Below are 11,806 nucleotides of genomic sequence, written 5' to 3' on the forward strand. Positions count from 1 at the left end.
TTGGCAAATACAGGATGATGTGAGGAAGAAGAAAGCATTAGCCATCAGAAACCTCAAGAGAACCTTCTCAGGATATATTTGAGCTGATCCTATTCATGCAGGATGCATTTTCTAAAGTTTACTCTCAAGTGGTATGTAGGGTCTTTCTGATAGGAGCTGGGGGCGAAGAGTCAATTGATAATTCTTCCTGGGTGGCTCCATGGCCTGTTTGTGATCCCTGGGAATTAGGAAGGAGGGACCAGCTGACCCAAATGGTGTTAAGTTGTTTGGTACAGCAAACTGTAGAAAGCTGTCAGCAGCCTGGAGGTCAAGCCCTGCAGGCTGGGCAGTGGGAGTGGAATGGGGGCTGTCTGCAGCTGTTGGAGGATCATGTTTCCAAATCACCTGCTCTGGCTGAGCTTCCAGGAACTTGCCTGTCAGACAAAGCCCAGTAATTACCCTGGACTCATCTACACCTTCCCTGTCTATGGCCTAATTGAGGTTTAACAGCTTTGGGGGAGGGGGAGAGGGAGCAGGTTTCCTGCTTTTCTGGACACTGATGCTTTCATCTGAGCATCAAGCCAATTAGTTTAGCATCTGGGATAACTGACAGAAGGAAAGGTTTGACCAAGTGGAATTCCCAGACCAGGAAGACCTGGAAGGGTCCCTATTTGGGGGAAGGAGTAGGGAGAGTAGGAGGTTAGAAGGAGTATATGGTATGTGTTGGAGGCCAGACTTTCATTTTTTTATTCAAGTTGCACATAAGGTACAGCTATTCCTTCTTCATGCAGCCAGAATGCTTCCAACGTCTGGTGGGATGGAGAACCACTAAAGAAAATTGAATGAGAAGTTGATTTGGTCCCCTTAGATCTTATGCCTTATTTATGATACATTTGGAGAAGTACTTTGCGGGGGACTGGTTGTCTCAGAGAGTGCTGCTCCCAACTTGTTGATTCTCATCCCTCTAAGTTGAAAAGTAGTGAACTCCCCAGGAACAAGTTATAAGCCAATAGTTACTGCTAAAATAAATTAACTGAATACTGTCCTAGGGAATATAACCACTTACCTCAAAAACATTGAGAGAAATGACTGCAATCTAAATTTCTAAATCTAAATCTAAAGAAAAGAGGACTTTTAAAGAATAATAAAATTTGTCTCAAGAAAAGCCTCAGTTTCCATGTCTGTAAAAAGGGATAGGGGTCAAGCTGATGAGGTCTGCTGAAATGCTCCACAGACTCTAAACTTCAAAACCCAGTGATGAATGGAGATGTTGACTCAGCAGACAGTAATCACACATCAGGGGTTTGTCCCGGTATCCTTGGCCAACAGTTGTTTGGATTTTTTGTTTGAATTGGCATATGGCACTCCACTCTAAAGAGGACTTTATAGGCAGTAATTCCATAGGATGAAAGATCTATACTAGGTAAACAGATACTCTATAATCATGTCCCTGGTATAGTTTTAGCTGTCAGTGGATTTTGTAAATAGATAAACCATCATGAACAAAAATAAATATTTCTTTAAAAAGAGGTGGTAGGGCAATAGGTAACTTCATTATTTTCTTTGAATTATCAAACCAAAGGGGGAGAATCAACCTATAGCTCTAGCAATATTGATTTGGTGTAGTGATGGGAGATTGGGAATAATAATTGAATTACTGGGTTGGTCGCTAAAACTGAGTGTGAAAAGGAAGTCAAGACTGGGGAAGGGAAATATGACATAGTCTTTGAACAATTGTGTATTTTGCTGGTTGATATATTTAAATGATGTAGCCAGGGCTGCCTGCCATATGACGGCCTCGTAGATCATCCTACAAAGGAACAAGTTGTGCACATTTGCAGAATTCTCTGAAAACTCTTAGACCAGTTTGGAGTATGGGATTTGGAACAAGGACTCAAATTCAGATTCTGCCCTTGCCATTTATCACTGCTCATAATAGCTGTCATTTAATGGGTAGCTAGTAAAGGTTTTATATCTAACTTTTGAGGTGGAGGAGGGCACAAAACGATACCCAATACTCTTTAAAATTTAATCTGCAGTATTGAAATTTTCTTAGACAATCAACAAAACAATAAATCAGGCCCTATTTCAATCACTTTGCTGATTTCCAAAGTATAAATGCTCACCATGAAAATTTAACAGTTGGCACTAGCAAGCCTGTTCAAATTGCTGTGCATTCCTGCAGTGACATTCATTTAGTTCTTTAAGTTGCAAAGTGATTTATATAAATTATCTTTTTAGTCCTCACAACAACTCTATGATATGGGAACCACAGGCATTACCATGTCCATTTTACAGATTAATAATATAAGGCTCAGAGAAAATAAAAAAAGAGATCATAAGCAAATGTCAGAGGAAGGATATTAGAACTAAGGTTTTCCTGACTAAGTTCAGCATCCTTTCTACAATGCCATGTATGCTCCTGCATAAATTACTTCAAGAAGGCAACAAAAAGAAACACTTAAAAATGGAGTGGGTGAGAGATGCAGAGCAAAAGGTAATCTCAGTTTTCTTTAAACAAAAGCAATGGAAAATCAACCTCTAGCAATATTGTTTTGATTCAATGGGGGGAGGTCAGTGAATAATCTTTGAATTACTGTATTGGTTTCTAAGACTGAATGTGAAAAAGAAATTCAGACTAGGAAAGGGAAATGTGACAGTCTTTGAACAATTGTGTATCTATGTTGCTTGATAAATTTAAACCTTGAATCCAGGGCCAGTTGCCATGTGATTGTCTCATAGATCATTCCACAAAGGAACAAACAATACACATTTAAGCCTCAGTTTCTTCACTGTTAAAAAAGAGAAAGAAAGAGAGAGGAGAGATGATTATTATGGACAGAGAACAAGATTGTGAATGAGAATTCAACCATTAACTATGTGACCTAGGACCAATCCTTCCACCTATCAGGATTCCCATTTTGGATAGAACCAGATGATTTTTAGTTTCTTTTCCAACTTTAAACAATATGTACTACACCTGCCTCCATGATAATATGAGAGTGAAGTAAGAGAATATTTGTAAAGCATAAATATACAATGCATTTATACTGAGTAAGCACCCAATAAAAGCTTGTTATTATTATTTTAACACATTCTACTGATAGCTACTAAAATGTATGAAGACCTACATAATAGATTCTCTAGGAAGGATCCATGAGAGCAGTTGAAATAAGAATCCCACAGGATGAGAAATAGGTGATAATCAACACTGATGGAAGGAATACCCATATCAATATAATGGCAGAGCCATCCAGGAAGGATGAGACAGCATGCAAGGAAATGCTAAAACTTTATGGCATAAGAGAGAGGGAGAACAAAGATGACTGAAATAATCAGACAAGTTTTCATGGAGAATCATAGGATTTTAAAGTTATAAATAAGTGATCTTAGATCATCTAGTTCAACCTTCTCACTTTACAAATGAGGAAACTAAATCCCAGAGAGAAGGTTACTAGCCTAAAGTTACACAGGTAGAAAGGAGCAGACATGATTTAAGCCTACATCCTCTGACCCCAAGTTCAGGAATCTTTCTGCTACCCCATGCTTCCTCTAGCTGTAGGAGAAATTTGATCAGGGCCTTGGGGACTCTGTAGGATTTGGCTGAGTGGAGGGCTCCCTAATTCAATGCCATCAAAGTTACATTACATTATGGTGAGAAGCACAAGAAAGTTTTTTGAACCATTAGGGATGGACTTCAGGTTCTTGCTGTGGAGAGGATGAGACACAACTCGGAAATGCTAGATCCAAGGTGCAGAAAGGAATGTCATCAAAAGACAAATCAAATCCAAACAGGTTAAAAAAAAAAAGGAATAGATGACATCAGAAGGCAAGGTAGCAAAAGAGCCAGACATACAAGGAAGCAAGAGACAATCAAGATGACACAAAATCAATAGATCATGACAATCTGTGACTCAGTGAGGAGCCAAGTACTTCCATAGTTGGGATGCTATATAAACTTATACTCCCTCTTGCATCTTCAAGGAAACCATGAATGCATATAAATATATGCATTGGCTACCACCATGCCTTTTCTGCTTCTGGAGCCTTTCCCCACCATCAATATACCTTTTCTATTCAATTTATTTCTATTCTGTTCTATTCAATAAATTCTATATATTTCTATTCAATAAATTCTTCCTCACCATTGTTTCAGGAGCAAAGCTCTTAATCTCCGTATTCACTCTCTCTTCCTTCAGACCCAAGCAGTGTAAATTTCCTGGATCTTAATCCAATTTGAGCTTCCACATTCAGAAAACTTTGGAGTTCAGAAGAATTCAAGGCTAGTTCAAGACTCAGGCTTGAGACTCAAACACTTAAGATCCTAAAGGGCTCAGCATCATAAAATCTGCAGAATGGTAAAACTGAGAAAAACCTTAGAAGTGATCTAATCCAGCAGCTTCAATGTACCAGGATAGAGACTGCAGTGCTAAGAGATCAAGTAATACATAACTGGGTTATAAATCTAGTTATTAAATGAGCCATATATATATATACATATATACATATATATATATATATATATATATATATATATATATATACATATATATATATATATATATATATATGTATATATATATATATATATATATATATATATATATATATATTTATCTTAGGTTAACTGATTGTCTGAAGACACTATTCTTTCCACCAAGAGTTCAAGGTTCAAGTTTCATGGTCTTAGAAGGGTTGGAGAGTTCTTAGTACTAGTACTTCCCTCGGTCAATTATCTCCAGTTTATCTTTATTATATCTAAATTCCCAAATAGATGTTTACATGTAATCTCCCTGATTAGACTGTGAGCTCCTCGAGAATTTTGGTTGCTAAATTTTTTTGAAATTAAAAATATATAAACTATAAACATTTAAAAAATTTTAAAAATAAAAAATAATTTTGGTTGTTGTTCAGTTATTGTTAGTCATGTCCAACTCTTCATTATCCCTTTTTGTGATTTCCTTGGCAATGATATTGGAGTGGATTTGCCATCTCCTTCTCAAGCTCTTTTTATAGATGAGGAAACTGAGGCAAATAGGTTAAGTGACTTGCCCAAGGTAATCATGCAATTATTACGTAGGGATTGCTTTTTGCCTTTCTTCATATTCCCAGAATTTAGCACATAGTAATAGTATATAATATTAAGTGTAGAAATAGTAATTTTAATGACTCGCATTTTTATTGTACCTAATATGTGCTAGACCTTATGCTAAGCACTTAAAATATTATTTCCATTTGTATGTGCAAAAACTCTGGAAAGTTACCCTTATTAAACATATGAGGAAACTGAGGTAACTAGAGGTTAAATGACTTGCCCAGTATTTGAGTCCAGATTAGAACTCAGATGTTCCTAATTCCAGGTCTGGCACTTTATCTTCTGTGCCATCAAGCTGTCCCTCATAGTGTTAGAGTAGTCACTGCCTGCTTTTTGGCTAACTTGCTGGTATTATTAGCACTATTCCTGCTATGTTATGAGTTAAGTAGACTTATGTGATAATCTGGGAACCAAGCCATCATTTGTTAATTATTTCTGTAGGAAGATGTGATAATTACAAAATGACTTTTAAATATGATTCCAAACTCCAGTTGAAGAGTCCCTCATTCCCTTTCATAGGGGAATTAAATAGAACCACCAGTCTCTGTGTGTATATATGGGGGGGGGAAGTGTTGGGGTAGCACCTACTAAATCAGAGAACTTTCCACAATGGGGCATGAGATATCCATCTCCAGTAATGCATTCTTGTCTCTCTGTGATGATAGACAGTTGTTCTCTTGGGCAGTGGTTACCAGCCTTGCCAAGGAACAGAGCTTTACTTGGCTGATGAGAAACATGATACAATTACGAGATTCTCAACATTTCAATAAATCAGTGACAGCTCAGTGATTGTGCATAGCCTTTCCTGATGATTTGGGTGCCTACAATTCAAGTGGAATTGTCATCTGTGCTTCGAAATGATTTTACTTTTAATATTTGCTTTTTCAGGAAAGTATATGGGATTACTCTCTACATATACTGTCACAGCCAAATAATTCTTTGCTGCTTCATAATATAACTCTCCCCTCTCTCATATCTATGCTTTTGCACACAGGCAGCCCTCCAGGTGTAGAATATATCCCCTCCTTCCTGTGCTTCTTAGGATCAGTGGTTCACTTCAGAACTCAGCACATTTAGTGCCTCTTCCTTTGAGTTATCTTGTATTTGCTTTGTACATAATTATATAGAGAGAGACAGGTGGATAGAGAGCTTCCCTTGAATGCAGGAAGCCAAGAGAAGCCCTGTATACTGGGTGGGTGACCTATGGCTATGTTCATAACCCACCAGTGCTCCAGGGAGCTCATAAAGATTATAAATGGCAGAGAAGGTAGCCATCCACCCTAACCCCTCATTATTTCTACAATCAAATACTAATAAATATAGTTGACATCTACAATCCTTTACCATGTAGCTCCAGCAAACCTTTCCCACTTTATGCTCTATGTTCCAGTCAAATCATCCTTGTTGTTCTTCACATATGATATACCACTTCTCATTTCTAAACCCTTATATAAGCTGTCTCTTAGACCTGGAGTACAACTCCCTCCTCATTACTGCATCTTAGAATCACTTCTTCCCTTCAAAGTTTCCAAAAGAGTATCAGCTTCCACAGAAGGTCTTAACTGATCCCCCAAGCTGCAAGACCATCTGCTAAATAACCTTTATTTGTTATGTATGTTTTGTCTCCATATATAAACTCTGTGAAGACAAGGACTATTCTATTTCTTTCTTTATATCTCTAGCACCTAGAATAATTCCTGCCACATGTAGGTGTTTCATAAATACTTGATGTTTGGTTGATTTTAGGACTTCTTGAGAGAAGACATGCAGGAAGAAACTAAGGAACTCTAAAAATCTGTTATAAATAACTAGCTAACATGCATAAATAAACAAAAATTCCCTTACTCATTTTAGTATGTTAATGATAGAATGTTCTCTGGAGTCATTTCACCCTCAACTTAATGTCCAAAGACTTGGGAAAGCCTATTTTATGTCTCCAAACTAAGAAAAAAATATTCTTGTTCTGAAATCCAAAGCTACCTTTCTCTTCTATTTCAGCTTTGAATTATCTTGTCCTTCCAAAGAAATCAACTTGCCTTGAGACTATATAAAATTGGTGACCTCCTTACTTTTTTTTTCCTTACCATTTCTCTATAAAGACTTTCTCCTATTCTGTCAGAATTAAAAATTTAATAAGTGTCTACTCTGTCCCAGGCACAATGCTGCCCTCAAAGAGCTCACCATCAAATGGAGGAGATAAAAAGCAAGCAAATGATGAGATTAGTGGTAGTGAAGAGGGGGGAGAATAGGGGTGGGGAATCTCCTCTGGTCGGCTCAGGTCCAATGCAAAAGAATTCTCAAACTCAAAAATCTGAGTGGCAGAAAAGGGAATTTTATTGGCCATCTTTGCTAGCAAGACAGACTTCTTAATGGGTAAAAAAGGTCCTCTTAAGGAAATAACAAAGGTTGACACTGAGAAGAGAATATCTTCACAGTGGGCAAAAGTCCTGGCAGGCAGCCTTGCCAAGAAGAGAGCTTCCTTGGCAAAGCATAATCCTGTTCTGACTTCTGCAAAGATTCATAGTTGAGAGTTGTCTTTTATTAGCAGTCTGAGGCTTGGGCTTCAATCAATGTCCAGGGCCTAGATTTTGAGTTGAAAAGAGATTACTTATCTTGGAGTTTCCAGCAAAATCTTCAACTGAATAAAATCACTTGACTGGAAATTTGAAGGCTTTTCCCAGAGTCTGGGAACTCCCTGAAGGGGATCTGGGCCACCCCCAGAAGATCTCAGGAGGGTGATTTTACCAAGATCTCTGATTGAATAAAACCATTTAACTTGGGAGTTTGCAGGCTTTTCCCCAGGGAAAGCATAAGAACTCGAATCACCATTCTTTTACAGATTAAAGGGGACACAGTTTCAGGGTTCATCCACATCACAACTATATATAAACAAGATAGATAGAAATGGAAAAATATAGATATGTATATAAAGATATAAATTGGTATAGAAAGAAAGAATAAAATAGAAACAACTAATGAGAGAAGACACTAGTATTAAGGTTGGATGGCCAGAAAATTCTTTTTATATAAGGTGAGATTTTCATAAGATAAGGACAGCAATATATTCATAATAGCAAGGTCAATGTCACTCGATTTCAGAGTACCAAGGGTTCTCAGGATGTGTTCTAATGACCAGCAAACCTACTTCCCAAGATAGAAAACTACATTTTGCTACTATGATTTCAAATGAAGGCTTAAGAGCAAAGCTTCTTAAACTGTGTGTTACAAGCCTATGTACTGTCATATAAATTAGTGTGGGGGCACAAAATTATGATTTATTATCAGTAAATGTTTCAATTCTATGCCTATTTTATATACTTATATGAGTTGAATAAAAATTTCTCAAATGAAAAGGGATCACAAATGGAAAATTTTAAGAAGTCTTGCTTAAGAGCACTGCTTAAAAAGGATAATTGATGAACAGCCCTCATGGTCTATTGATATCCATATGACATCAAGAGATATAGAGAAAGACACCCAAAATGTTAATTAAGATAGAACTCTAGAGGATTTAAGGACAAAATGCACAAAATGTACTTTTTCCACTAGTCATACTCCTTTGAAATAGACTCCATCACTCCCCAGATCCCCCAGGAAAATTCTTCAGGAAATGCATCATGCTGCAAGACTGCATTAGCTTTGGTATTCACACTTCCTCAGTAGCCTCTTTGTCTCTGATTGTATGTCTGGAGAATTGAGCAAAGAATAGCTCCCAATTCTAACATTTAAAGAGGATTCCTGGGCCAAATATCTCTTTATTTCCCAGTGAGTAGAACTTCTTTGGACTAGATCCCATCATACCCCTCACTTCACACAAACTTTTTAATTTCCCTTTGCCAATTTGATTCTCTAATTAGATTGTGAGGTGCAAGAGAGCAAGATTTTGTTTTTTTATATAATAAATGCAATTTATATATATGTATATATGTATATATATATAAAACAAGCGTTCAAATACAGTGAATAGGACATAGTAGGCACTTAATAAAAATTCAGTAGCTGATTCATTGATTCCAGGATGAGAAGACAACAATATGCCTTAAAATCTGCAAAGAGTCCACAATGATAAAAATGTAGATATTTTTAAGGGTTAGAATATCCAAATATCAGCATTTTCTTACTTTCTTCCCTTGTTTCAATAATTTGACAAAGCCATTTCAATAAAGAGACCATTACCAGCTTGACAATGTTATGACTGGAACCCATTTGTAAGATGTTTGAGTAGAGCCCATAGTTTAAGTGAGGGTCAACTGCCCCCTTTTTGTAAAACCAACTCTAGAGCCCATAATCTGGATGAGGGTTAACTGCCCTATCCTAGTTCCCAATTCTAATTCTAAAAGTGCAAATACACTTTTGTTGTGAGTCCATTTCTCTGAAAGGATTTAACAGATCTTTTCCATTGTGAAAAAGTCAGCCATCTTTTTATCTATTAGAAAAAAGCCCTGGTGGAAAAGAAAAGAAAAATTTCAACACGTGTACAGTTTCATGCCTCCTAATAGGGGCATTCAGGGGGGGCATTCCAGGGGGACTATGGAAAACTTTAGCCAAGCTGAGTTCACTGACTTTGAACACCTTCCAAAGGCAGTATTTTGGTGCAACTCACACTTTATTTGTTTAATAAAAGATCATACACCCTGTTAGAAGCATCAAAACTCCAGTCCATTAATCTTGACCAAAACTTTACTTCCAGTGTAACTCTTTCTTTGAAGGGGAGTGGGGGGAAAGCTGTGATGAGGAGGTGGGGGAGGAGAAAAAAACCATTGAATTTTCCACTTTCAGGAGAATGGCAAGATCCTTGGGGAGACAGTAAATTGAAATTAAGGCTGTTTCAGGCAGCCTACAGGATATGCCTGCAAATGTAGACATATCGAAATGGTGAAAAAGTCTGTTTGTGCCCATTCATATAAAGTGAATGACTTGTAATGTTCTCCAGCCCCTGGGAACGGTGGCTAGATTGAGGAAAGGAGGCAGGAAGAATGGGATGGATTTGACATAAGTACATTTAAGTGTACTGAAAGCTCCTGCTCCTCCCTGTGGTTTAATGGCAGAGTCCTCTGGGACCTACAAGGAAGAAGCCAAGTGAATCCCTACAGCTTTTCGTTTTAAGGATAACAAATCTTAAAACAGGTGTGAGCCCAGAAAGATCCTTTTACTTGTTGTTTTTAAAAGTTCTCTGCAGCCAGACGGGTTCTCTGTGTATTATTATCATTCCCCAAAATGAGGTCCGGGGGAGGTAGGGGGCAGTGGGAAAGGAAGCTGAATAAACAAAAATTGTTTCAAGTGACCAATATTAATTAAGTGCAGTGGTCATGCACTATGAAATTTATTAAACTACGGTTACCAAGAGACCGGATTAGTCAGAGTTAATGAACACAGATACAAGGGAAAGACTCCAGGAAATGTCTTCCAGGGCTTGGATGGGATTGGTGAGTAATATGGCCAAAGATTAAAATGCTGAACGGCATCCATTACAGTCAAGTAAGCTGATTATTGTAAAGGGTCCCCTTCCGGGGGTGCTATTTTTTTTGACAAGGTCTGAAGGGAGAGAGCTGGCGGGTCTCTGTTCATTTATATTCATTAGCCAGGGATTTTTTTCATGTTCAGGGTCTCTGCGCACTCTTGCTGCCATCTACTGGAAAAGTCATCTTGAATCAATATGGCTGTCCCGGGAAGCCCACCGCACCGCAGGGACAATATCAGAGAACACAAGTCCGCAAGACAGGACTTGGACCTGTGGTTCATGAATATAGGCAACTGCTGAAAAAAGTAACTCTCCCTCCAAATACAAGTTGACGCATTTTACGCAATTTATGGTCAGAGAGGTTGGATTATTTACCCAAAGTCACACAGCTTGTAGGGACTTGAATTCAGATTTTCCCGACTTCCTTTTAGTCCATTATGCTATACTGCCCATTTTTCCCTAAATTTACTATAGTGAAAATGGTAATAATCAGGAGACAGAACAAGCACTTATGCATACTGAATGTCACATTGCCTCAGAGAAAATTGCGAAGCTGTAAAAGTCTAATATTGGTGCCATATTATTGGGTGTTGATGCTAGAACAATAAATCACAAATTGTCAGCTAATTCTTACTAAGATAGTCTATAACTTCTACCTCCCCTACTTCAATTTTTCTTTGTTCATTTTAATAGGATGCTCTTCAGGAAACTAAGGAATAAGACTTTGTTAATTTCAGGATTGCTAATGGAGATGGTTTATGAAGACCTCTACTCAAGGTCTTCTCTAGCAACTTTCTGCAGTTGAATACGTCACTTAAGAGACTTGAGTTTATTTAGTTAATCAATAAACATTTATTAAGTGTTTATTTTTGCCAGGCACTATGCTAAGCCCCGAGGGTACAAAAAGAACCAAAAGCCAGTCCTTGGCCACAAGGAGTTTACAATCTGATGGAATCTAATCCATAAATTAAATGGGTTCTTTCTAGAGGAAGAAAGTTGGACTAAATGACCTCTCAAAGTCTTTTCCATTTCCATAATTTTAAGATCTCCTGTGCCTGAAGTCCCTCACTGAGTGGTGTTTTTAATAGCCAAAGTACCAGAAAAGTTTCATCTGCTGAGACATCTCCCAAAAGCTCATCTAACCAGTTCCTCTCACATAAGCTTGTAGATTAGCTCTCAGGATACACATTCAACATTCAGAGGGGCCTTCAAGGTTCAGCCAAATTCTGGACTATGTTTTTGTTTTTATATCCTTCCAACTTGGAGGGCTA

At 37.7% G+C, this 11,806-nt stretch overlaps 1 pseudogene; it reads right to left on the reverse strand.

The window, feature by feature from the left end:
• LOC141540914 (solute carrier family 25 member 33 pseudogene) overlaps window positions 1-939 on the reverse strand; it is a 153,270-nt pseudogene extending 152,331 nt beyond the window's left edge.
• Between the last annotated feature and the right edge of the window lie 10,867 nt (window positions 940-11,806).

The sequence above is a fragment of the Sminthopsis crassicaudata genome, chromosome 4, assembly GCF_048593235.1.
Source record: "Sminthopsis crassicaudata isolate SCR6 chromosome 4, ASM4859323v1, whole genome shotgun sequence".
Lineage (NCBI taxonomy): Eukaryota > Metazoa > Chordata > Mammalia > Dasyuromorphia > Dasyuridae > Sminthopsis > Sminthopsis crassicaudata.